At 42.0% G+C, this 27,549-nt stretch overlaps 1 long non-coding RNA gene across 1 annotated transcript; it reads left to right on the top strand.

Annotated features, from left to right (window-relative positions):
* Positions 1-1,033: 1,033 nt before the first annotated feature.
* LOC143434358 (uncharacterized) lies at positions 1,034-18,562 on the top strand. Its single transcript, XR_013103809.1, has 3 exons — positions 1,034-11,301; positions 14,312-14,399; positions 17,832-18,562. It is a non-coding gene; the product is annotated as an uncharacterized LOC143434358 (long non-coding RNA).
* The last annotated feature ends 8,987 nt before the right edge of the window (positions 18,563-27,549 follow it).

Genomic DNA, 27,549 nt, shown 5'->3' with positions numbered 1-27,549 from the left:
TAATATAAGTTTGTCTCAGAGAGTATATTTGAAAGAAATATACTCTACAAACATAGCTGAACATTTACTGCTTAAAAACCTGTATATGAAGCGTGTATTTCTGTGCTGAGTATACACATGGGTAGGTTCATGTCTTTACTTAGGAAGAGAGACAGCTTGGGTTGGGACATAGCTCAGTAGGCAGATATTTGAAGTACACACACAGGAGCCTGAGTTCTGCTCTTCAGATCTGATGTCAAAGTCCTGGTGTCGGAGGGCATGCCTCTAATTCCAGCCTTGGGAGGTGGAGAAAGGTATATTCTTGGATTTGTTGGGAAGTCAGTCTAGGTGAGTTGGTGGTCTCCAGGTTTAATGACTCAGAAATAAAAATAATAAAAATAAAAACATTAATGTACTAGGGCTTAAAAGAGTTGGATCAGTTGATAGGAGTGCTTGCTGCTCTTTCAGCGAATGGGAGTTTATTTGCCAGCGCCCATGTTAGCAGGTCCACAATTTCCTTAACTTTAGTTCCAGGGGATTCAGTGCTCTCTTTTGTGGTCTAGGTAGATACCCATGTATGAGTTCACACACACACACACACACACACACACACACACACACACACGTACGCATGCACGTGCACACACACACACACGCACACACACACACACACACACACTATTATTGAAGAAGACACCTGACTATGACTTGTGCTTCCCATAAGCCCCACCCCCACAGAGAGCGTGTGTGTGTGTGTGTGTGTGTGTGTGTGTGTGTCCCCAGACAGCTGTGCAAATGATGTTCTCAGAGCCCCAGTTTCCTCATAAAACCAAAGGAAGGGTGCTTCCTTTGGTTGTGGAAACATTAGAGGAACAATATTTCAGTGCTGGTCACATAGTAAGTACATAACGCATGTTATCTATGCTTACAGCCAAATCAAGTGTCTCTATTCTGGACATGAGCTTGTGCAGAGCACCCATTGGGAACCTATACAGGGGCAAGGGAGTTTGTAAGACAAGGTAGTCTGGGCCTCTTTGGAGCAGTCTTCTCAGTGGTGTTGGGCAATTGATAAGGATAATTATTGGGAGCCTGGCGTTCCTGCTTTCACCCGAAGCTAGTGGAAGGAGTATCTGGGAAGCTATGAGGGGGATGCAAAGAAGGGCACTGGGAAAGTTCTCATCCCTGAGGTTTATACCACCATAGCTCAGAGATTCACACCTCCATTCAGACCAGAGAAGGGCTTACCCCAGTGTATACAATTAGCAACCCCATCTCTTAGAAGTCCCTTTCCTGACACCTGCATGCATGGGCTAGGGAGACTTTTGCCTAGGCCAATTTCCCTTCCTCACTCTGGAGGGTGGGCAGGCTGTATAATTCACTTGCTGGCTCTGTGCCTTCTCATTGAGTCACAGTGTAATTGATCCCTCCTGAACCAGGTGGCTGCTCTCCTGTGTCCCAAATCAGGACTACTGATCCAGATTGAATCCAAACTGTAGTTGGGATTCCTGGCTAGAGTGAGTTCATCCTGAATGGTGGCTCTGAACCTTTTATAAGGTGCTCCTGAAAGTCTGTCTTTAGAGAATGTGGGTCTGGTCCCCACTGACCTGCTTAGATTTCCTTATTGGCTTTTATCAACACCACTGTGATTTAACAAGTGGTACAATCTTGTCTTGGCATCTCCATGAAAAGACACCCAGTCTTTGTGCTTCTGGGTTAAGGCTTGGAGAAGCTGAGAGAAGGGTCATCCATATATTCTCTAAGGAACGTGTCTGTTCTTGGGGCTTACTTGGTCCTATGAAATTTTTTCTTACAAGAACTAAGGAAACCCGAGGTATTGGGGATCAATCCCTGAATTTCCCCAATCTTGTGATAAAGAGCAGATCAAGGCTCACTTCTCTCAATAGCAGGACTTGGATGGGGCCTATAGACCCCTGGAGCAGCAATGCCACGTGCAGTGGAGCACGCTGACTGTCAGGAATGAGTGAGGATGTTGATTTTGTGTCTGTGACAAATGCATGAACACCGATCTCTAAATGGGCATATAATTTTTCTGTTTTAGAGCGGGATCTAAGGAAAAGATAAGGCCCTGAGAGATAATCCATTATAATCCCTGTCCTCATTAGCTGGGATGACCTGGCAAGGGTGCTGGGCTCTTACTCCTTGAAACTATATGACTACTCCTAGTTCTCAGAGAGTCCCTGCTCTCTTTCACACCTGCCCATTCAGGTCATACCCTCTCAGGAGCAGTAACCTCTCTGTCTCATGGAAAACAACAAAGGAAGGCCTGGGCCCTGAAAAAACTCCTTGTGGGCTCCTAGGTCGCTGTTTCCTCCTTGGACCTCAGTTACTTGTTTTGTGTCCTTCATCCTTGATCTGATGGCTTGTGGGATGAGAAAGGAAGACAAGAAACTGCTTCCTAGGTACTGTGCAGTAAACACACTCCTCAGTCACCAACCTGTCCCCTGTCACCGACGTGTCCCTTGCCTTGTCCTGTTCCTGATCCCAGAGCAGCCCCGAGAGCACAGAGACCCACTCAGCTGGTACATTCTTCCTCTTCTTCCCCATCAGTTCTTCCAATCACACTTAACAGCCGCCTGGCTTTTGGCCGCAGCACGGTATATAATAACCTGCAATTATTGTCCACTTAAACTGTCCCCAGGGCCTTGTCTGTTGTGCTGCCTGGCTTGTACCGCTGGCCTGCTGATTTTCCTGTCAGAGTCAAAGCCAATGGGAAGAAAGTCTCTGACAGGGCCAAACTGACAGCCTGCTTGGCAGCGCACCACCCCTGTGCCTGCAGCTTTCTTAGAGACAGGGCCACTGAGGAGACTACCTCCAGCCACAGTCTTATCTAGCCTGGAGCCCTGTGCTTTTGGGCTATTCCCAGCCCTTTTCATTTAGTCCCCACTCCTCTATACCCAACGCCATCCTTTTAGCCTCAGTACCTTTGTTTATCCAATGTGTACCAGCCTTTTATAGGCTGTATTCTTCTTTCGTATATCCTTCCAATGAAGGCAGTGGCAACTTGCACCCAGTAATGTTGCAGAGTAGAAAGGTTTGTTGCCTTTTAAAGGCTACAGAAACAAGAAGTGCCAGACCATATCCAAAACTCACTTATTTAAACCTTTGCTGGGTAACCTTCTCTCATAGTAACAAGTTCTCCACTTTAGTGGTTTTGCTCCAGCCTTCCTCCAGCCCCAGGAAGTCTGTCTCTATCACCACAGTGATAGCTGTCCTACCATTTGATTCCTGAAGCATCTCTGCATGCAGACACATTACTATCACTACTTACAACTCCTCCTTCTTAACTTTGCCTGCTTGCATTTGTGTGAGCATCCCTGGAGCCCAATACTCACTGCCTCTGATGGGAATGTCAGTCATCTGTGTGGTCAACCAGTGGACCATGTCTACGTGATGATGGCAATAACAAAAGATTTCTAGGATGTAGAAAAACATATGGGTCTTGTGCCACCATTGGGGGATTGCAGAATCTGAGGGCACTTGTTTTTATACGACCTCATATCTAATATCTGATTGCCCAGAGACAAAAAGGAGTGGATGCTGAGGCTCCCTGGTGGGAATGCTGATTGTGGTGTGGTGTGGTTGTGGTTGTGGTGGTGGTGGTGTGTGTACACTCACACAGTTCAGAACACAGGAGTGATGGTGTTCCTATTAGGGTTGTGATAGGTAGAGTCTTCCCGACTGCCAGCTCAGGGAAAGCCAGGGGCTGGCAGCAGAGTGAAGAGCTCTGTGTAGGGAAAGTATTGCAGGCTCCTGTTTCACTGGCAATCCCTGTGTAGGGAGAAGCAGAGACTCTGGGTCATTTTTGGCGAGTCCACCTTATGTCCAGCTTCAGGCCAGTCCCCCAGCAATGAGCTGAGAACTCTGTCTTCTGGCTCAGGAGCTCATTCCCACCCACACCCCTTTTCAATTCTTTGTTTTGCAAAGGCTTCTAAACAAGCAGCTTTGCTGGGAAGTAGTTTGGGGGCAGCCTGAGGCCTTCTCTGGTCCATAATATTTTGCAGGTTAAGTTCAAGGCTGACATGAAGGAAAACTGCCAAGGGGCTGTTGGGACTTTCTGTCTTCTGTGTCACTAGAGTAGCATGAAGCAGGTAGAGGGCCTGTTATCTCAAGGTGCCAGAGACAGTGCCCACCCTCTTGCCCTCAACTCCTCCTTTTCTGCTTTTAGGTTATATATAAATAGCCTGTTAGTGGGCTCTTGGCCTTTAGAACTGGATCAAGGCTCTTCAGGAAGGGGCTGGGAAAGGATTCCCTAATAGGGACAGCTACCAGAATAGATGCCTGGGAGAATGGTAGTCACACACTGATCTTCGTTTCCTCCAGATTTATTCTCCTCTCCCTCCTACTTATGTCCAGGCAAAAGACTTCACACTTGCTGCTTTAGGGCAACTGTTAAGGTTTCAGTATAAAATGCTTGCGTACTCATGCAGGCTTACATGTTTGAACACTTGATCTCCAGCTGGTGGCACTGTCCTGAAGGGTTGTGGAACCTTTGAGAGGTGGGCCTAAGTTGTGAGTTGGTAGAGAGGGCCATCTGGTTTCCAGCTAGTCTGCTTCCTGTTCTGTCCAGACATGAGCAAGCAACCCTATGCTCCTGATGCTACAGCCATAACACACGTGTGTGCGTGTGTGTGTGTGTGTGTGTGTGTGTGTGTGTGCGCGCGCGCGCGTGTAAGACTTCCACTTTGCCTTCCTGCCTATAATGGAAATACCAGAGGCACAAAACAAAATGAAAACTAAACAACAACCCCCCTCTCTCCCTTAAGTTGCATCTTGCCAGGTATTTTGCCACAGCATATGGAAAAGTATCTAACACTCACCCTTTTTCGCTGTCATCCAATTTGCTGTGAACAAATTACCTAAAGAGGTTCCATGCCCACAGCCTAGCTGGCCTCTGTGGTATGGGAAGCTTCTTTTTCATGTGTGGGTAGGGATTGTGGGCTATCCTGCAGCCGTGATGGGCTCTATGAGAGGTGACAGTCACTTTCTCCACGATCTCCATTCTAGTCTATAGTTCTTCTGTACCAGGTAACCACCATGCTCATAGGTGACCTCTGGGTCTAAGTGGCTATGACATCTACCTACAATCTCTGCAGAAAGGCCCTCTCCCTGTCTTCTAGGTGTCCTGGAGCAGACTCTGTCTTCTAGTTTTTCTACTCAAAAAAGCAACCAGATAGTCTCAGAAATTTCCTCCCACCCAGGCAGAGAGGATGAACGGAAAGATGCCAGGGGATACTGCTTAACTCTAGCTTTCTGCCTAAGCTCACTATTCTTTGGCACCTTGATGAAACCTGGGCTGCTCACAGCTACCCCACAGGAGGGAGAGCTCACTCTGCAGCTTTGAGCTTCCTTTGGAATCAGCGCCTTTCTTCTCCCATACTGCCTATGCATAACTCTTCATGGTTCCTTCTTAAATAGATAGATAAGGCTGCCTGGTCTGTAGCTTCTTACTTGACCTTCCTTTCCTTTTATTTAGATCAGGATAGTTTCTGAATGTCTTTCCCCAATGTAGAAGACACTGGAGAATGGTCCTATGGTGTTGTGTGGATGCAGCTCCAGCTGGGGACATGGAACAGAGTACTGGGGGAATTGAAAACCAGTGTCTTGAAGAGCCCTATGGTATATCAGAGTTGTTGGTCTGCTTAAAAATATACATAAATAACTTTTCAAGGTAAGTAGTACAACAAATTTTGATCATCTTGATCATCCTTAATGATGAAAGCTTGATGTCTTAAATCAATTTATTTAAGTGTTTAAGTTACTTGCAATGATCATCCCCTAGCACCAGAAGAGGGGACAGAGTATGGATGTGGCTGGAAGGCTATATGTGTGTATACTATGGCACTTAGAGATGTGTGCTGCAAAGCCTCACCTCCTCTGTGGTTACAGGTTGCTTGCCCGTGATCAGCGGGGATGCGTGTGTATATGTGTCTACATACATCTTCACTGGGACTTACTGCATTTCATTTGTGTTGCTAATGCTTTTGGCCTCTGGGGGCGCTCTCTATATACAGATAAACAATTTGAGAATTAGGATTTCCAAGCTGAAAGTTACACTAGGCATCTTCTAACCTTCTTTTCTCTTTTTATTCTTTTGGCAATTAGCAGCCAGAGATACGAAGTGATTTGCTCAGGGTCAGATATATCAATCAATCAATCAAATCAATCAATCAATCAATCCTCCTACTCTAGTGTACTCCTTTGCTTACCAGTCTGTCTCTTTCCCTCTCCGTCCTTCTCTGTATCCTCAGCCAGAGCTGATCCTGACAAGCAGGGGGGATGTTGTTTTCAGGAAGATTGTTTAGAAGTTGCCCAGGACCATGGAGGAGGAGGGCTCAGCGAGTGCCAGTCTTTCCTGTAAGTCTGGAGCCCAAGGGAGCAATGCTTTGTTCTCTGGGTGAAGCAAGGAGGAAGAAGGGAGAGGCCTGGTTCCATTGTTACAAAACCTGTTTCCAGCCTGCTTCTTCTTCCCTGGGTCCTTCCTTCCAGGAGCTGGCTTGGTTAACTCAAGAGGAGAAAAGGAGATGGCCCAGTGGCATTCTTACTTTCAGCATTCCTTCCTCCAACTCTAGTCATTTAGATTCTGTTTCAAACACTCTTTTAGGGAAGGAATACATCTATTTGTCTTGCATCTCAAAGGCACAACAAACCCCTCTCTCTAATCCTGCTCTGCTGATGCTGGAGTTTGACACTCAGTTCTAAGTGACAGTGTAGAAGTAACTGACTGATCTCATTTCCCATAGAGGTACAGAGTCCTAGGCCTGGAATGACCTCATCATTCTCTCCTTTACTCCTGTACTCACTGAAGAAATCTGTTGTCCATAGTCCAGAAGGTTCTCCAGGATGCTTAGTTACCTTGGCAGAAGGGAGCTCATCTCTTCATATGGCAGCCACCTGTTTCAAGAAATGTGAATTTCTTCCCCTAGAGACAAACCCTTGTCTCACTCCTTTGCTTTGCCATAGGGTTGTAAAGAGGCAGCTGCCGTTGCTTGCTCTCTGTATTTTGGTCCCTTTTGTTTCTAATATTATTAGAGCTGTTTCCCCCACGCTCTATCCATTTCACCAGAGTTATTCTTATTAAACTCACCAGTGGCTTCTTCTTGTAGCCCTAGTGGCTACCTATACTCCTCCTCTGAATGCTGTTGGCTACTTTCTCTTTGAAGGAGTCTCCTCTTCCAAGAAAATAGTTCACTTTGTCCACCTGCCACTTACCACAGTGTCTTCATTGAAAAATTCTTTCTTCCCACAGTTCTTAAATATTGGGGCTACACCTGAGCTTTTCTTCTTTTTAGGCTTTACCTGCTCTCACAAGGGGGTAATTGTCTATACCCTGATTGTTTGAATGAGCATGTCTAGTTTCTTGTTTCTCACAACTTCTAGAATTCTCCATGAGAAGAAACTCAGGCTCATCTATGAAAGAAAGCCTTTCTTCTACTATTATTTGTGCGCTCTCTCTCTCTCTCTCTCTCTCTCTCTCTCTCTCTCTCTCTCTCTCTCTCTCTCTGTGTGTGAGACAGAGAGAGATACATGCATATATGTATGAGTGTTCATATATGTATGGACATGCATGGACATATGTGTGTAAGTATATACATGTATGTATGTATGTATCTGTGGAAGTCTAAAGTGGCAGGGCCTCTTAGTGAATCTGGAACTGAGCAATTTCAGCTAATCCAGATAGCCAGTTTGCTCTGAGAACAGAGGCTATGCCTCCTGAGCTCTGGGATAATAGGTGGCTATCATAACCAGAAGACACTTGTATAGTTTCTGGGCATCAAAACTCAGCCCCTTACACTTGCATGGGAAGTATTTTTATCCACTGAGTCACCTCCCCAATTTCCAAACTTCTTGTTTTAAGGAGTGGTCCTATCATCTAAGCCAGAACAAGGACTTTCCTGGCAACATCCTTTCTCTCATTTTAGAGGTCAATCTTACTGAGACCTGCAAACTCCATCACACCTTTATCTTTTCTCCCACCAACCCTCATTCTGCTTCACTGGCTTGCCTGTCTGCTGCATGGTCTCTTTACTTTTTGGCCCTACTGTATCTGACCCACATACACTTGGTTCTGGGCACAAAATGGAATTTCTAAAACAGTCTGGCCTTCCAGATCTATCTTCAACAGCTTTCAGAGTCTCCTTGTTGTCTCCAAGACAGAGCTCACTTTCAACCACTTGTAGGTCTTATGACCAGATGGGTCCCATTTGCCTTCCTTTTGGGATCCTTTCTCATCTCCTGTTTCCTTCTCTTTGTTCTGGATAAGGCATATGTTTTATGCTTTATATCACTCATTTTCTCTGCTCCCATTGGTTTGTGAATATTTTATGTATCTTCCAGGAACCCACTCCTACTTCTTTGTTACTTAACTGACATTCAGTGGTCACCTCTCTGCTGATGTCAAGGCTGCAAGGAGGTGTCTCTTGTCTGACCTCACAGGCAGGAAATATGTAGCCTTTGGGTGCCCTGAAAAAATATGTCCTTACCAGCCATTTACATAATTGTACTTGCTAATATTTGGTGCTAATTCCTTTCTTTACCCCAGTAGACCCCAAGCTTCTTGAAAGGTAGGCTTCTGTTTCCTTTCTTGCTCAAGTCTGAACACCTAGTACCTGACACTGGTGTGCTCAGGCAATACTGACTAATTAAATGACTGAAGAATGCCTGGATGTCAGAGCCAGTGGGATCTTGATTATGTAAGTTAGTATTGGAGTGTTGAAGGTTGTTCCCAATATGGTAATGACCCAATTGATGGCTTAGGTTTAAGAAGGTTGGCAGAGAAGCTGCATGCAGAATGGAGCAGGCATGGAGCTAGCTAGCTATCAGGGACTGGGGCTGAGGTGCATTTTCCACTCCCATCCCATATGCTTCCCATGGAGTCCAGGAGATAGAGGCAATTCATGCATAATTGAAAGCAAACCAAATCCAAGAGTGGGTTTATAATAAGCTTGTCGCGAAACTGTGAAATGACCTCACCCTACTTTGGGGAGGCAATCATCCACTCTGCTTTTTAAACCCGTTCTGATTGCTTTCCTCGGTTCTCAACCACCTCCTACAAAGGCTGAGTGCAGAAGAGGATGGTAGTCTCTGTTTGGGATGATACTCCTATCTGTTTGGAAGCTACCTTATTATTATCATTAATCTCTGAAATACATGTATAACTTTCTGATGACTTGTCTGGAGGTTTTGACCCCTGGGAAGAAGAAAATTGCAGCTGGAAGAGTCCAAAAATGGACCGGGTTTTAAAAAGTTCAGACTGGCTAAATTGGTAGCTTATCCCAACTCTAATTTCTGGGCTAGGAACAAAGAGTATCCTCACATGGTTCTGTCTCGACTGACCCATGCTCCCCAGCACAGCGATAAGCAGGGTGTGCTGTTTTGCTCTTTGTTATACTGGGTTCTGCCCCATCTCCCTAAAGAAATCTTATAAATCATTGATGAGAATATTTCTATTTTTGTCTTAAATATCCCAGCCAAGAAAGCCTCATGAACACTTTCCAAATCAAAAGCTGGCATTGCGTGATGCTTCCTCATTGATGGCAGGCTCATTTCATTGTTTTTCCACCCCCACTTTTGGCTCTGTTGTTGGTAGCAACAATGCCAAGACTGAGCCCGAGGGTGTGGAGGCAGGGCTGATTCTGATGCTGAACTCTGCATGGCCTCTCCTTCCCCCCTCTGTCTGCCATGCACTCCTCTTCCTATCTGAAATGATAATTGGTATTTGTTTTTTAGGAAGACTTGATCCTACCATCTTTCTGCCTCTGCATCCTCATCCCACTCTGTGCCTAGAGAGTCAGCTCAGCATACTACCAACGTGTACCTACAAGGTTTGGTGGAAAAGTTGTCCTACTACATGGCACATGCCAAATGATGTTTGGTCATAAAGGCCTTGTCCTACTTGTACCCCACTATGTCACCATTAATCAAGGGGAGGTGATTGGCATATTACAATCTGTTTCTCCATTGAGTGACTGAGTGAAACAGAAGGCCTAAAGGATCTGACAAATTATGTACCTGTTAGGTCTCCTCCATTCCCAAAGCCCTCTAGACTCGTTACCCAAAGGTGGTTTAACACAGCTTTTCTGAGACTTGAAAATTATGCCCTATTGAGAAAGTAAGATGAAGTGAATGCCTTTTTCCTGGTGATTTCCAACTTGGTGGGTCTGTCTCTCAATTTGGATTCTCAGTTTTCATATAAATACTTGATATTACCTGTCCTTTGCTTATGAATTGTTTAGTTTAGTATAAACTCTTTAATCCAAGTAAGTCTTGTTTTCCAGACCAGAATAGAAATACATGGAGGAAAAAAAAAGTGTTCATTAAATTTGTAGTCAAGTGTGCAGACTCCACTCAGCAGGCCTTTAGCACAAGGTTTTTAACCAGTTCACTGAAAGACCAGGCCTTGACTCTCAGACTATTCTTATTTTGAATCTTTTAATTTTTACATTTATTTATTTAATATGTGTATATATTCATTTGCTATCATGAATCTGTGGACCTCAGAGTACAACCTGATGGGCTTAATTCTCTCCTTCTACTGTATGGGTTTTAGCAATTGAATTTAGGTTGTCAGGCTTGGAGACAAATGCCTTTTAGTCTTAGAGTCATCTGGTAGGCCCATGTTTTTATTTTTATTTTTTAATATTACAGGTTAGAATCTGAGTATAAGAAGTAATAAACAGTATATTTTCAATATTTTTTTTTTAACAAAGATCATGGTTTATATAGCCCTTCTCTGACAGCACAAAGTGTTATGGATTTACACACCTTATTTAATTGCATAGGTGTGCAGCAGAAAATGTTAGATAAATCAAAATTATCAAGGAGACTGGGCAATTTTTATTTTGTCTTTATAACAATTAGATGCTTGAGAGAATTCATGCTTTGGTATTTTGATGACTGTGAAGATGGTATACATTGTCATAACTTATGTGCCAAAGGAAAATGGTGGAACTGCCTGGATTGAACCTCACCATGACCATAAGTGCCATACTTTCTACACCAAGGAGCAGACCATACCAGGGAAGCTGGGCATAAGCCATTAGCTCAAATCCAAATACAAACCCCTGAATACACTTTGCTCTCAGATGAATTGCTTCCCCTCAGAGACCGACTCTCACCTCCTGCAGAAGGTGGCATTTGGACCAAGTGTTGAAGGAGAAGGCTGATCTTCCAAGCCAGGATTGTGCCTGATACCTAAAAAGTGTTCAGCAAATGCTGTTGGCAACCTAAGAAGAGACTTGTGTTCCCGGCAGACGGGAAGAGTGAGACAGGGGAAGCTGGAGGACCAAGCTCATTTGGGAAGTGGTGAGTCATATTTTGGGAGTTCATCACAAGCCTGGGGTGTCTGAGCCAGTATCTGAGGACAGATCTGTTTGTCTGGATGGTGGCTGAGTGTGAAAGTCCTTGAATTGAGCTGAAGATTTTAGACTTTAATCAGAAGGTGGTGGAAATCCCTGAATGTGTTGGAGCAAAGACAAGGCATGATCTAATGTTGGTGAGAGGCTGTGGGGGGCGGGAAGGTCTGGGAGCAGAGCGAGCTTCATGACTGCAAGTAGCCAGCCATGAACCTCATGAGTGGCAGAGGGGCTTTATGAAGATAGAATGTGCAGTTCTGGGGACCCCCTTCATGATTTTTTTCCTTTCTTGGGAACCTCCACTTCTTACTCTCTTCTATCAATTTGTGTTCCATAATATCAATCTCTCTGGAAGTCTGCCACCTACACCCCTCAAAGGACAGTCTCATTCAGAGGCAGGATTGACTTGAGGCTGGAATGTATGGATGAATTTGTTAAGGTCTTTATTTATTTATAAGTTCTTACTTGATGTCTTCCTATAGACAAAAATGATTTGAGTTATGCAGTGTGATTGTATGTAAATGTGTGTCTCCCCACCCAATGGGCCTACAGTTTTATAGGCAGTGAGGGGAAAGGCTACAGAATAGGTGATCTGGATTTGAGCCTGACTCTTTCACCTGCATGATACATGCCCATAGGCAGTTTCTTGTCTGCCAGGAGCTGGTGTGAACATAGCCTACTTGTGATGTTATTGTCTGAGTTACATAAGATCACACTCATTGAGTGCTTGGTATAGTACCCTGAGCACCAGAGGCAGCCAATCAGTCAATCAGTCAATCAATCAATCAATACCACTATTGCTATTAGTGCTTCTTCAGGCATTAGTGGTCAGGGTGGGAATCCTACCTTTCCTAAGCCCTTGTCAGTTTCAGCCTGCCTTTGGCCACTTGGATTTCTCTCAAGACATGTCTTCTTGTCTGTTTCCTAGTGCTCTTTCCCTCAAATCCTGACCACCTTATAAGCTGATCAGATTTTGATAAGAGAGTATCAGTAGGTGATACAAGTACCTACATGTACACCTGAAACAAATTCATTCGCTTTCCCCTATAAAGACCTGAAAGACAACCCAAGACTGGACCTCTACCCTCAAGGCATTCCCCCGGGGAAGGGAGGAAGAGTACTAAAAGGAAAGCTAGGGCAATGAAGCAAAGCTATGATATACTAAGGATAGGCATGTGCCCATTGGGAGCAAGAGCCCTGTCAGGGCAGTAGAGTGATGGGAATGGACTCTCCGAACTTTCTCTGGGCAGCTCCTTGACAACTTCCCTGTCATCCTCAGCCAAAGGAAGGAGAGGTGACACCTTGAACCTATAGCATCAGGAAATCTCTGACATTGAATACTTTTCTTCAAAGGAAAAATAATAATAATTAAATATTGAATACAAGTGTCTAAATGTGTGAATGCTATAGAGTCACACCATGGGCATTTGTCCCGTTGAAGAGGAAGCTGGCAGTGTTGGAACACATCAGTTATGAGATTGGTGGCTCCAGTGCCTGTCCCTGGAAAAATCAGTCATAAACAAGGCAGAACTTAGACCTGGCTATCCTGAGGGACAAGTTTAAATCAGGACAAAGTTTAATTTGGGAAGTTGCTGCATTCTTAAATACTTTACTGTGTTTCAATGGGGTTGGTTTCTCCAGCTGAGAAACAAAGAGTAGCCATGGCCTTCGAGTCTAGCACTGGAAGGGACAGATGAGGACCCTGCTCAGGAAACTACTTTTAGAATCAAGATCCCCTGGTGTCAGATCAAATGTCAAAGGAAGACGAAAGTTGACTTTCACTTCTGTTATTTCATGCACTGAGTTCCTTGTGCATGTAGGTGTGTGCACATGTGCGTGCATGTGTTGTGTGTGTGTGTATGCATGTTCTTGCATGTACTCCCATTTGCATATTCATCTATGTGTGAGGGTGTGTAGAACACAGAGGTTGGTGTAGATATCTTCTTCAGCTGCTTTTTCTCCTTTCCTTATACATTGAGGCAGTGTCTCTCTCATCACTAGAAACAAAGCTGGTTGATTTGGTTGATCTCAGGGATCCCTTGTCTCCACGCTCTGTAGCACCTGGAGTTTGGATGCACCCTCATATCTGAGAGTTTGCAATCCTGAGCTGTTCTCTAAGTTTCCTCAGGCTCTTACAACAACTCATTGGTGGTGTGATGTGCACTTCAAGGCTTTGCCAGTCACAGTTGAGTTATGGAAACCAAAGTAGTCATGTCCCACCTGCTCTGAGCTTTCATAGTTTCCCACTGTATTTCCAGGCATGCTTGTGAATCAGCAGCTAACAAAGTCAGGCAGCAGAACAGGTGGGCTGTGTCCTTGAGTAGCATCAGGGAAGCATTAGGTATTAAACAAGGAAAGGTGTCAACTCTGACAGGTGGCTTAGTCAATGGTGCAGACCTGTCTGGGCTGAGACTTTACAGGAAGACGGGGGTAAGTTTCAAAGGATAGTCCCTATTTGAAGTTCAGTTGTCTGTTCAGCTATAAATTTCCTAGAAATTTTGCCCCTGTAGGAGGGGAAAAAATTGTGGTCTTATTCTTTTTCTAAAGCCACCAGGAACTCAGGAGAAAAGGAAACACACATTAGCTTATTTTTAGCACTTGCTTTTCAATAATATTGTTACTTAAAACATTTATGAATGTAAATAGTTATTAATTATAAATTGTGGATAATATATGCATAGCGATGTGAAAGCCTCTGTAGAAAATAGAGTTTCATTTTTTTAAAGCCCATCTCTTTTTTTCCCCAGAAATTATATCCATTTTAGATTCCTAAGGAACTTGCCAGGAGACCTGTGAAGGACCGTTATCTGAAGCTGCCTAGAAATGCTTCTCCATGTTTCCCATCTAGTCAAATGGTTAAACAATTCTGTGGGCTCTGTCTCTTCATTGCTTATGCTGTCTCTAGCTGTGCTCTAACTAACACCGTACTAAGGATTGCATTTTTCTCTCTCCTGACTTAGATTTAAATCTTGCAATCACTGCTGGGAAGTGAGCTGTATCATCTTGAGAAATCAGACCACAGAGACCAGCCTGCAGCTGGCAACCCAGGTCATCTCTAATCACTTAACCGTTTGTACCAAAGGATGGCTGGGAGCAGTGGCTTCCTCCTCTAAAATATGCTACTGTGCATTTTATCAAAGAACTTTAGAGAGTTAAAATGAAATAGAGTGTGCACAGAAAATCCTTGCCTCAAAGGTGGGCTTGGTGCCTATATACATGACTGATTCGATGTATATTTCCATATGATTCTTTCCCTGTGGTTTTCTGCTAATGTTTGAGTGCATATGTAAAAGTGATATGAATCTGCATGTGTTTTTATTTTATTTGATTTACTTATTCTTCACTCATGCAGTAAATCTCAACTGTAGTCTCTCCTCCCTCCCTTCCTCCTGGTCCACCCCCATCTCCCTTCTCCCTCAGATCCAATGCCTCTCCATTTTCCTTTCAGGAAATAGTAAGACTATGTAATGCCTCTTCTGTGCCTGTGCTGATATGAGTGTGTGGCCATAGTGTGCCTATAGGAAATTATTACTGTGTCATAAAATAAGATCAAGGCTACTCAAAGCTGGAATGGAATACTGTTTGAAATAACAGCTGAAATGATTTTTCCCCCAATATTTATACCTGGGTACCAGCACCACCCTAATCATGTACTTTGTTGTCCATGTACTTTTCTTTGATCAGTGGTATATTATTACCACACGGGACTCATAGACCTAGTAAAAAATTGTACATTGAAATTGTCTTCAATTCCTTAAAAATATTTTATTTTAAAACATTATGTGTATAAATGTGTGTGTGTGTGTGTGTGTGTGTGTGTGTGTGTGTGTGTGTGTGTGCGTGCATGTGTAAGTGCAGGTAGAAGCAGAATCCAGCAAAAAAATCAGATACCTTGGAGCTGGAATTACAGACAGTTGGGAGCTGTCAGAGAAGGGTTCTAGGGAACCAAACTTTGGTCCTCTGGAAGAGTATCAAGTGATTATAATAGCTGAGCCATCTCTTAAGGCTCTCTTCTGCAGTTTTTAGGACTCTGACCAACCACAAATATTATGTGCCTGAGCTAGGTATATCCTAGCATGGCCCAACTAATTCTGTCACCAGAGATAGAAGCCACCAACTGCCAGCTACATGAATGAGGCTATCTTAGATCTAAGCTTCCATTCCATCTAAAGGATATGTGGCATATATGTGTGAGACCTGGGGATTCCTACAAAAGAATGTCCTTGTTGAGCCTTGCCCAGATTTCCAACACATATATACAGGGGGCTTATAATAATGTTTAGGGTTTCACATCACTCATTTTTGGGGTGGTTTATTCACACATACAAATCTAACTAACTGATAAAGTTGGTAATGGGAGGGAAGTCTCTATTAGAGGAAAGAGTGTTGGTGAGAATTTGTGGGCATGAATTATAGGAAGGTATGTAATGCCATGTGAAAATATTTATAATCCTGGTTGTACTTTATGAGTTAAAGAACAAAAAATGGTTTTACTAATTCTTATGCTGAGGTATGCACACTGAGACACATAAACATACAGGTACACAGTCCAGTGTACTCCACCACTACTCAACTGAAGAATTGAGAAGGAATTTTTAAAATGTACTTTCTGTTGCTAATAACATAACACCAGAGGCCGAGTAACTTACAGTGAAAAAAGACTGGCATAGACTCATGATGCTAGTCCAAGGTTGAGGACAACATTTGGTGGTGGGCTCATGACTGATAAAGTTTCAAGATGGCTCAGGTCATCACACAGCAAGAGGTGGAAAGCTTGCATGCACTTGCACACACACGTGCATTGTGGGAAGCCATGGCAAGGCCTTACTCTTGGTAAACACTCACTCTTGGCTCTCCTATCTACTATTCTTCTTTCTGCTTACCTTCCATGATTCACTTGTCAGTTCTCAGAACTTCAAACAAGGCCTCATAGCAACCCACCTTAGTAACCCTTCCTCCTGATCTCTAGATTTAGCCAACATCCTGCTAGATAGATGTTTTTAGAACCCCTGGTGACCACAAGGCTTTGTAAGAATAACTTAGTTAGACCCCATAGCTGCAGCTAGCTTCCTCCACCTGCAAAGCCTTCTTTCCTTTCCTACCCCTCCCCATATCCTGATTTCATAGTATATAACCTGTGTGAACAATAACAATTTTGCCAGCTTGATCGACTTCTTGACTTGCTGTGCCTCCTTATTTTCTCACGCATCTCAGTCCTCTCCACAGGGTCTAAGGGTCCCACTTAACTGTCCAGCTGGACTGGACAGTGCATGGACACACACATGCATGTACACACACACACACACACACACACACACACACACACACACACACATCTCTCTACGTTCACCTCTCACTTTTACACAAGTGTGATGACTCTAATCTTAATCATTTCTCAAAAGTCTCATCTCTAAACATGATTGTTGGATTAAGTTGTTTTTTAAGGTGTTTTAAAATTTGTATATGTTATATGTACATGTATGTGCTTATGTATGGATGCATGTGTGTGCAGATATGTTTATACAAGTGTTCATGTGGGGACCAGAGGTAGATGTCAGGTGTCTTCCTCTATCCACCTCCATTAAGAAAGGCTTTGTTTCTGAATCTGGAGTTCACCTATTTGATTTGTCATGATTGGCTGACCAGCCAGCACTAGGTATTTTTCCATGTTGAACTTCTTTTAATCTTGGTTTCACTGATATCTGGAGTTCATGTGTGAAATGGAGGAGACCCATCTCCTTGTCTTCTCCAGTGGGTAATGCCATAGCCTGGATACTTCACTCAAGGCCCACCTTCACACCACATGTGTGTCACACAGAATGGTGTTTGTCTTATCTCTCTCCTAGCTAGTCTCTAAGGGTGGGCATCTGTTTATCCAAGTCACCTTAGAGCTTACCCTAAGCATCATGAGTCATTGAAAAATAGTGTCTGAAAGATGAGGGTCCATGAAAAATCATATTCTTTTCCCCACCCAAGGCCTGCTTTTGGGTGCTAGCTATCTCTTTGGATAATTGGCTCTAGGGATAATTGCTCTTCTCCAGGGAGACTGCACATACTTCTAGGAATAAGACCTTTGTCCTTCCTACCCCACTGTGTTATCAAGATGTAATTATCAGCTCATTCTATGTTGCTCTCTTATATAAAAGATATATACAGAAGCAGATTTTGGATGAAAAGATTTTGAGTGTGTGTGTGTGTGTGTGTGTGTGGCTGTGATATCTCCCTTATCCATTCATCTCTGATAGATATTTGACTTGATTTCAAATCTTGCCTGTTGTAGCTAGTGCTGCTATAAAAATGAATGTGGCAAGTATCTCTTAGATATATCAATTTCTGTTTATTTGGGTCTATACCAGTATAGACCCAAATTCCTGTATCATATGGTATCTCAATTTTTAATTTTTTGATGAGTCACTGTGATATGTTCTGTAATGGTTTTATGAGTCTTGATTTTAAATTGCCTTCTTTTTCAATTTCTAGGGAACTTCCTTCAGTCTAGGTTTCACAGATATCTGGAGTTCATGTGTGGAATGAAGGAGACCAATCTTCTTGTCTTCTCCAGTGGGTAATGCCATAGCCTGCATACATCACTCAAGGCCAATCTCCCTCCTACATCTGTGCCATGCAGAATCTGTCTCTGTGGGCTCTGTGTCCAGTTGTGTTGTCAGTGGGTTAGTACCACAGTATCACTGTGATACTATAGCAATAATACATACATTATAAAATTTGATATAGGTGGTACAGTTTCTTCATGTTCCTTTTTAGTTTTATCTTTGAACAGTTTTGGCTTTTTTACTCTTTCATGTAGATTTTTGGGTCATCATGTATAGCTTCCATGAAAAAAATGCTGCCCAAAATTGAATTGTAATTGCACTGATTTATATATTAAGTTGCATTCAATGTATGTATTGTTTATGTGATCAAACATTTCCAACAATGTTAATAGTGGATTTATCTATCTTTTGTTTATTTCATGGTTTTCACTGACATTTTGAAACTATTGTTTGTTTGTAGATTGAAAAATAATTTATTCCTTTTAACTGGGCCACCTTGTCTGGCCTCAGTGGGAGAGGATGTGCCTAGTCTTGCAGTAACTTGATGTGCCAGGGTGGGTCGATATCTGGAGGGGGGGCTCTCCCTTCTCAGAGGAGAAGAAGCAGGCTGTGTAAGGAGGGCACCAGGAGGAGTTGGAGGACTGCAATTGAAATGCAAACTGAAAAAATAAATTAATGAAAAAATATTTTAAAAAAATTAAAAAATAAAAATTATTTATTTTAAAATATTTATTTTTATTTTTTGAATATTTGCCTGCATGTGTGTGTGAACCATGTGCATGTCTGATGTTTGTAGTAACTTGAAGAGATCATTAGATTTCCTGTCACTGGAGATTCAGGCTTTTGTGAGCCACTATGTGGGTGCTGGGAACTGAACCCGGGTCCTCTGTAAGAGAAACCAGTACTCTTAATCACTGAGTCATTCCTCTAAATGCTTAAGTTTGGTTCTTAAGAAGTTTACTCTTTTGAAGCCGGTTGTGGTGGCACTTGCCTTTAATCCCAGCACTTGAGAGTCAGAGGAAGGGAGATCTCTGTGAGTTCAAGGCTAGTTTGCTCTATATAGTGAGTTTTGGGACAGCCACGGATATGTAGAAAAACCATATCTCAAAACAAACAAGCAAAACAAAACCAATTTTATATTTTTGACTCCATTTTATTATTTCTTTAAGTAGGTATAGAGGGACAACTTTATTAGCTTTTAAAGATTACCATTTGTGTATAAATCAAGATGTCACTGGTGAGTCTGTCTCAGTTGAATACTAGTCTGATCTAGAGCCATGTGAAAAATTATTTCTCCTAAAAAACATACTCTACGGATTCCCAATGGATGTATGACAACAGCATACCGGTTTCAAGACATATAATGCAGAATGATTAAAAACCAGACAAAACAAGGATGCCTTCACTTTTTTTGCATGTGAATAGATATGTGTAGTTTCTAAGTATGTAAATGTATACTAAAAGCAAAGATATTTATTACTCCTTTTTGATTCTTGTATTCTTTTTTAATCATGATGCTATTTCTTGCAAAGACATGGAGTAAAAATGCTTTCTTCAATGTTGAGAAAGCTATGTGGTAATTCTTAGTTATCTTTGAGCACATTCCTGTATTTTCTTTCTTTTTTCTTTTTTCAAGATTTTATTTACTTTATGTATGAGTACACTGGAGCTGTCTTCAGACACCAGAAAAGGGTATCCGATCTCACAGCAGATGGTTGGGAGCCACCATGTAGTTCCTGGGAATTGAACTCAGGACCTCAGGAAGAAGAGTCAGTGCTCCTAACCACTGAGCCATCTCTCCAGCTCCCCGTATTTTCTTGACACATCTAGTCACTCTTCCCATCCCATTCTCCACCCTCCTGCTATACCAGGAAAAAGGGCATGAGAACATGAGGATCACATCATATTATATCCCTAGCAGGAAAGAACTATTTCTTTAGCTGAGACCACCACTGTCACCATGCCATTATTTTTGCTCTGGGTCATCATATGGCATGTTATGAAGGGCAAGCTTTTAGGTAAGTGTTTCAACTCTAGCCTACAATGTTCAGTAGAACCTTTCCTTATTGAGCTGCAGTCTCCTTTCTTGTTGCTGTTTCCTCCTCCATTTTGTAAATATAAAAATCACAAGTTTCATTAAAATTATCCCATATAAAAATGACTTCTAAAATATGTTCGGTTTGCATATTTTTACAATAGTCTTGTATAGTCCATGCTGACTTTGAACTCACTATGCAGCTGAAGATAGTCTTAGAATTCTGATTCTGCGTTCATTTCTGAAATGCTGTGATAACAGGTATGTACTGTCAATCCCAGTTTATGTTGTGCTCAGAATTGAACCAGGATTTCATGTACACTAAGAGAGCCCTCTAGGTATTCAGTTACATTCCCAGCCCATTGCTTACATTTTAGCCAGAATTTTCAACTCTGTATTCAACAGAATAGTTTATCACTTCATTACTTTTATGGTGTTTGACACATTTTACTTTCAACAAAATGAACGGGGTAAGTTTTCTTCATTTATCCCTTTCTGTCAAATATTTTGAATGAAGCACAAATTATCCATTCCATGTATATTTGTTAAGTAATTTATCTTTAAGTCTGATTACAGATGGTTTTGCTTGCTGGAGGGGGGGGGGCATGCTGATAAATGATCACACCTCTTTAACAGTTACAAGGTCAATCAGGCTTTCTGTTTCTTCTTGAGTCAACTTTAGGAATTAATATTTTCCTAGGAAACTTCTCATTTCATGAGAATTTTAAGGTGGCTTCTAGTTAGGAATGTTTGGAGCTCCTGTTCTCAGCCACAGTTGCTGAACTGTGCTTTTATGGTTTTAGTTAATAGGTACTAATTTATATTTTCCTTTCCTCCTACTTTTCTTGCTCCAGACAGCAGGCTATTATTTTTCCATGGGCTCCTTTTGTTCACATCAAACTCTGTCCCAGACTTGATTTCACACCATGGTGGTTAGTGTTCCATCCGATACAAGCTCCTTGGAGCTTTGTTAATCAGTACAGACTGGATTCCAGGACAATAGAGCTTCCAACCTGATAGTCTAGAGACATGCATTTACTTAACCTCTCAATTTCCTATTCTTTTCCTTGTTTAAAGAAATTTGATATTGCTGTTATTTCTGAGAGAGAGAGAGGAGAGAGAGAACACACACACACACACACACACACACACACACACACACACACACACACAGGAGTAGGTGCATACAAGACTAGAGATGGACTTCAGGTGTTATTCCTCAGTCACCAGCCATCTTGGTTTATTAGAAAGGGTCTATAACTAATTTAGATCTTGTCAAGTAATCCAGGCTAGCTAGAGAGCTGCAGGGATCCATCTATCTCTGCCCTCAAGTGCAAGGATTATAAGAAGCAGCAACATTCCTGGATTTTTAAAAATTTGAACTCTGTGGGATCAAACTCAGATCTTCTTGCCTGCAAGAGAAGCACTTTGCTTATCAGGAGAGCCCATCTCTTCCCTTAAATATTTTAACTATTGGTAGTAGAGAAGGTTATTAAAGTGAGAATTCATGAAGCTATTTTTAACGGGAAACCTTTCACCATCCTGCTGTTTTAGCCCTAAACTACAGGAACCTTTTGGTTAGCCATTCCCTTAGACATAGGTTATCAACTAGCTAGGAATTATGTCCTAGTGACTGTTCTGATCCTTTGATGACCACAGAGAAGTTCTTTTTTTTTTTGAGATTACCCTTGTCCTGCCTAGAATCTAAATAGAAGAAGCGGTCAAATAGTGTGTGAGCATCTCTGTCTTTCCTCTTTCTACCCCACATTGCCTATTTCAGAGATGAGAAAAAGGTTTATCAGGATACAATTGCTGATCCAAAGTGATTCCCGCCGATGGAAGTCATGGGTCCAGAAATTCTGTTTTCAGACATGATTATTTCTCTGTGGGTCAGTTGTGCTTGGCTTAGGTAATTCATTTTATACACGAGGGATGTTTTGTGTTTACCAGGTACATCTGAAACACAGTGGGATTGAAGAACACCAGGCACTCAATAGTTTGTCTCTTGCTCAAGCCTCTACTTACTGTCTATTGCTTTGTTTCCAAGGGGAAATTTTACCCTGCAAGTGAGATCCACAAGCTGATTCCACATTGTCTTTTCTTTCTATAAAGTTCCCCTGTGCCTACACACACACACACACACACACACACACACACACACACACACACACCCCTTTTGTTTTTTCAGTGTATATGTGTAAATATGTGCATGTATCTGGAGGTCAAAATACATCTTGTATTTTCACCTTATTGAGATTAGGTCTTGCACTAAACCTGAGGCTCTCTGATTAGCTTAACTAGTCCATGGCTGGCCAGCAAGTTCTTGAGATCTTCCTGTCTCTGTCTTCCCAGTGTAAGGATTACAGGTTCATACATCCATGCTTGGCTTTTATGTGTTGCTGGGGACCCACACTCAGGTCCTTATGCTTGTGAAGTAAGTGGTTTCTCAACATCTTTCCAGCCCACTCAGTCTTTTTGATAATTATGACTTTTGGCACAGCATGCCTTAAAATGTCTAATCATGTTAATAATAATACAACTTTCTGAGAGCAACTCACATTATGTTTCTTATGTTTATATGAAACACCATTTCTCTCTCTCTCTCTCTCCTGTCTCTCTCACACACACATGAACATACCACACACACACACACACACACACACACACACACACACACACACACACACACACAAAGGGCCATGAATGGTGTTATCCCACATTTTCAGGGCTTACACTAGGATTGTGCTTTCTTCCTTGATACCCTCTCATCACAGTCTGGGGGGGGGGGCTCTGCTTTCTTCTCTATGGATGTTTATGACATCATAAGCTGCAGAGAACAGCCAATAGTTTGTCTGCTCCTCTGCTCTGCAGCTTTTATTGTTCATTGCTTGGTTCCCCAAGGAGAGCTAGTCAGATTTTCATCATAAACTTTAAAACACAGCCTCACAATGTATACACATTCCTAACACTATATTGTGTATTTTAATTTTTCTTCAGAAAAGAAAGTCATTCATCTTCTAATTTCAGTCATATTGTATTGGCAAGAGTCAGCCACATTGTTGTGTATAGTTGAGCTTCATTGGTTTTGAGTGTCTCCCAATACCTTACTGTGGAGCGCACTAGAATTTATGTCCTCATTTAGAGTATTTCCAGGTTTGTGTTTCTGAGAATGGTACCGCAAACACTCTGGTGCTTCCATACTGCAATATATACTTGGGATTTTTTTCTAGGGCTACACATCCATAAGTGGAAATATGAAGTTGTAGGATACACAACTGTTTACCTTTGTAAGATAATGTTAAATTCTTTCCCAAAGGAGCTTACTAGCTTCTTATTCACTGGGTGTTCCCATGTCTCTATATGGTCCCTAAGGCTTCATGATGTTGCCTTTCTTAATTCTACCAGTCAAATGGATATCAGAGGCTGCTCATTTTGCATTTCCTTCATATGCTCTGAAGTGTTTACTGTTTATATGAGTCTTCTGCAAAGTTATTGCCCTTTTCTATCTATTTTTTGTTTGTTCCTTTTAAATGGACTTATAGCAATTTCTCATATACTTTTTGTATCAGTCTTTTCCATTTCATTATATTGTAGAAAGTGTGTGAGACTAGAAGAGTTTGGGTTGGAGATTTTTTTTTTTGGCATATTTGCAAACACATATTGAAATATATTGGGGGCAGAATCCAAGTTTAAACAAATTTTATGTTTCATACACACCTTATACACATAGTCTGTAAATAACATACTTTCAAATTTTATTTTTTAAATTATATGCTTAGATGTCTGAATGAGTGTAGGTGTGTGCATGTGAATGCAGCAGACCATGGAAGCCAGAAAATGAGATTGTATCTCCTGGAGTTATAGATAATTGTGAGTCCCATGACATGGGTGCTGGAAACTGAATGTGGGTACTCTTCAGGAGTATTGTATTCTTTTAGGGGCTTAGTAAACCCTCCATATGTGTGTGTGTGTGTGTGTGTGTGTGTGTGTGTGTGTGTGTATGAAGTAATTTTTGTGTATGAAATAGTTTCAGCTTGGAGTATAATACCAGTGTTCAAAAAGTTTCAGAGTTTGGAGACTTTTAGAGTTTTCAGTGAAAGATGCTTATATAACATGCTCATAACATCTATAACACACACACACACACACACATACACACACACATTTGGTTTGCAATTCCTATTTTTTTTTTTAGTAAGACTGTAGTTTTTTTTTGTAGTAAGACATGTTCTTAAGCCTTTTTTGACATCTCTTTTCATTTAATACCATTGGCTATCTCAAATAAAAGAAACAACAACAACGATAATGACAAAGCCCCCAAACTGATTCAACATAGTTTGGTGTTCATTCCCAAATATGTTTGTAATTTGATTTCTATGATCGCCAATGATTATATGTTCAACATATATTCAAGTGCTAATGACAGGTGAGAAACCCTAAGGAGTTTGTTTATAATTTAGTAGAAATTTTAAAAATTTGTGACATTTCAGTGGAAAGAATATTTCTGAGCAGAAGAACCACTATCCCTGAACTCCTGCAGTCACACCTAATGCTCTATGTGCCATGGAAGTATGCTCAGGACCCTGACATTGTATAGAGCTCACCTGAAGTACAGGTCCCCAGAAAGCCATCAGTTTTTCTCCAGTAGGGACACTTCTGCTCCTCCACAGTTAGAGATGGGTTTTGCAGTCACCACGCTTTCCCCGTGTTCTGTTTCGCATCCAGAGTTTCAGCACTTCATGGATCCATCACGAGGCTGCATGTTACAGTGAGCATGATTCTGTTGCCTTTGCTATTGTCATAATCAAAAGGCGGGGCTACAGTGAAATATTAGCTTCTCGTCTGCCTATCTGTTATCCGAAGGGCCCTTTAACCTAAATGGTGTGCTTTCTGTAATGCCTTTGGTTAATGAATGGGTCTGTGAGGGCCTCAGAGCAGTGCAATGTGGGAAGAATGCTATAATTTCTTTTTAACATGCAGGAATTCTGAATACGAGAAAATGCATGCCAAATTTTATTGCTTCTAAATCTGAATAATTGTATTTCTGGGCTGTGCATCTGGGTAGATAATAAAGCCACAAAACAATTTAATGAAACATATAAAAAATAAAATGACATTACTAAATATTATAATATGAAGAAACTATTTTTTGCATATTGTCACCTAATCTTTCAACCATACAGCAACAAATAATGCAGCCATAATTGAAAGTTTTATTATCCATCTGAGTAAATTGAGCTCAAATTTACCTTGTTCTTGTTAGTTGGTGGGCAAGCCTATTGGGGTTACTGACAGAATTTCATTTTCATAGTGGATTATTTTTTCTTCTTTTCTATGAAATCTAAAATGGTCAATAAATAGCCCTGCTGCTTAATCGATTCTGAACTCAGCTCTTCAGAAAGCCACTCCTTGGTGGCCCTGTGACCCATGCTGGCCGGCAGCCCTTGTTTTAGAATCTGACTGCATAGATGACAGCCCTTTCTGGTCCTAAAACCCCACAGATACATGAAGGAGCCGAGTATCTTAACTCTCTCCTGTCATGTTACCTGATTCTCCCCCTGACTCCAGAGGGGGATGCCATGCTCATTATAAAGTGAATTCAATTGCAATTCTGGAAATTAGTTGAGTGATTCTGGCCTGTTGAAAAGATCTGTCTTTCCTAAACATTTCCTGAAACAATTTCTATGGCCTGGGGTGAGGTGGAGGCTACCTCTGTGATAGTCACAGCTATGTAGTAGATCCAATGCTAGAACAGGAGGCCGTGTGTTCTTAGGCTAGGCTGTAGGGTGTGGGGGATGCCAATACTTAGAAGAAGATAGCATACTTTTCAGTAGCATCTGGCGGGTTGTGAGAAACATCTCTACTGTTCTCAATCAGAAGTGTTAAATCATGCTCATTATAAAATGCTTAGTCTTCCTGGAGCCCTCACTAGGGGAACCAGCCCACCTTGCTATTTTCCAGCTGCTGTATGCACGTGGTGGACTCTTAAGCCTGTCCAGCTGTGGTATCCTTCCATGTAAGTGAAGATACCTCTCCTCTTGGCACACTTAGCTCACAGAAACAGTGCTGGTTAATTATTGCCAACCTGACATAAGCCTGAAGCATCTTACAGTGGGACCCTCGGTTGAAAATTTTCTCAGATCAGATTGGGCCTGTGACATGTTTGTGAGGCATTTTACAACTTTTTAGTTGATATGGACAGACATCAACCTACTGTAGGTGATGCCATCCCTAGGCTGGTGTGTCTGGGCTGTATAAGAAAAATATCTGAACAAGCCAGGAAAAGCAAGTCAGTGTGCAACTTTCTTCTACAGTCTTCATTTTCTGCCTCCAGGTTCATGCTTGTGTGCTCTCCCTGGCTTTACTCAATGATGTCCTGACCATAGACTAGAAGATGAAATAAACCAAGTTGCTGTTTGGCCATGGCATTTATTAAAACAAAATAAAACAAATAAATGCAGCAAAGAAGCCCAGGCTATGGGCATTAGCATCTTCACAATTATGAGCTATTCCTTTCTTGGTGGCCATCTGTTCTAGGTACCATGTGTTAGTAGGGAGACTTTGCACGGGGCTAGGGGCTTCTACCACTGCTCTTCCCCCTTGCCAGCAAGTCCCGAAGTAGAGTTACAACTGTCTCCTAAGAGCTGCAGTCATTTCATGGACCTGTTGCTTTTTTTTTTTTTTTTTTTTTTTTTTGCCATTTGGCTTCAACCAAGTCTATTCTGAAACTGTTTGAATACTCTCACTCTTAAAGAAAGGATTGGCAATTCCATTTACTTATCTACATGTACCCAGTCCCTTATTCTCAATTTGTATATACAAAAAGTGATTGAGCAAAGGAGACTATTTCCTATTGCCGATGATTCCTGACTAGACCTGTGTTCGTTACATACTTCCTGGCCCTTCCTGGAGCACACTTCCCATTGCTGATTCTGTCAGAGTATTAGCTGCTGCTTTCAACCTTAGAGTAGTCAAGTCTGATATAAATCCCATTAGGGCCATGAAAAACTCATCAAAACCAAATCTCAGTGCTCGTCAACATCAAGCTTCTGATGAGACTTTGGAGGAGTTTTCTTCATAAAGCCTTCGAGAGATGTCCTGGTATGGGCAAGGTCTTCTGGCTCCTTCCTGGATCTGCAAAGAGAAACAGATCCAGGGAAACAAGGTCAGTGTAGGTCAGTGAGGTAGGAGTCGATACTTGCTGTTATTCCAGAATATTGGTCCAGATGAATCCATATAATTTCTAGCTCCCATGGAGAATACATGCTACTCATTACTCAAGTCGATGGATCCTGTCCTGTGGTCTTCTCCTCAGTCTTGCTTCCTTCTTTGGAAGATGGAGATGAGGCACTTGGAGGGGGTCATACTGATGGAAGATTCTGAGTTCTGGGCCTTGCTCTTTCTCTGGTCAGAGGCAAGCCGTTTGTAGGATTTCATTTCTATCATGAAATGAAAGTCAAGGACAGCTGTGGAGACTCAACTTTAAGGACTTTGTCACTTATGTGATAAAATACCTGATGAGAGGTATCTTAAAGGTTTCTTTGGCTTATAGTTTAAAGAGAAACATAGTCAATCATGGCTACTAAGGCATGGCTGCAGAAGAATTGCT

Source organism: Arvicanthis niloticus, chromosome 14 (assembly GCF_011762505.2).
Source record: "Arvicanthis niloticus isolate mArvNil1 chromosome 14, mArvNil1.pat.X, whole genome shotgun sequence".
NCBI classification, from domain to species: domain Eukaryota; kingdom Metazoa; phylum Chordata; class Mammalia; order Rodentia; family Muridae; genus Arvicanthis; species Arvicanthis niloticus.
The sequence above is the reverse complement of the archived record's forward strand: the minus strand, read 5'-3'. Positions and strand labels throughout refer to the sequence as shown.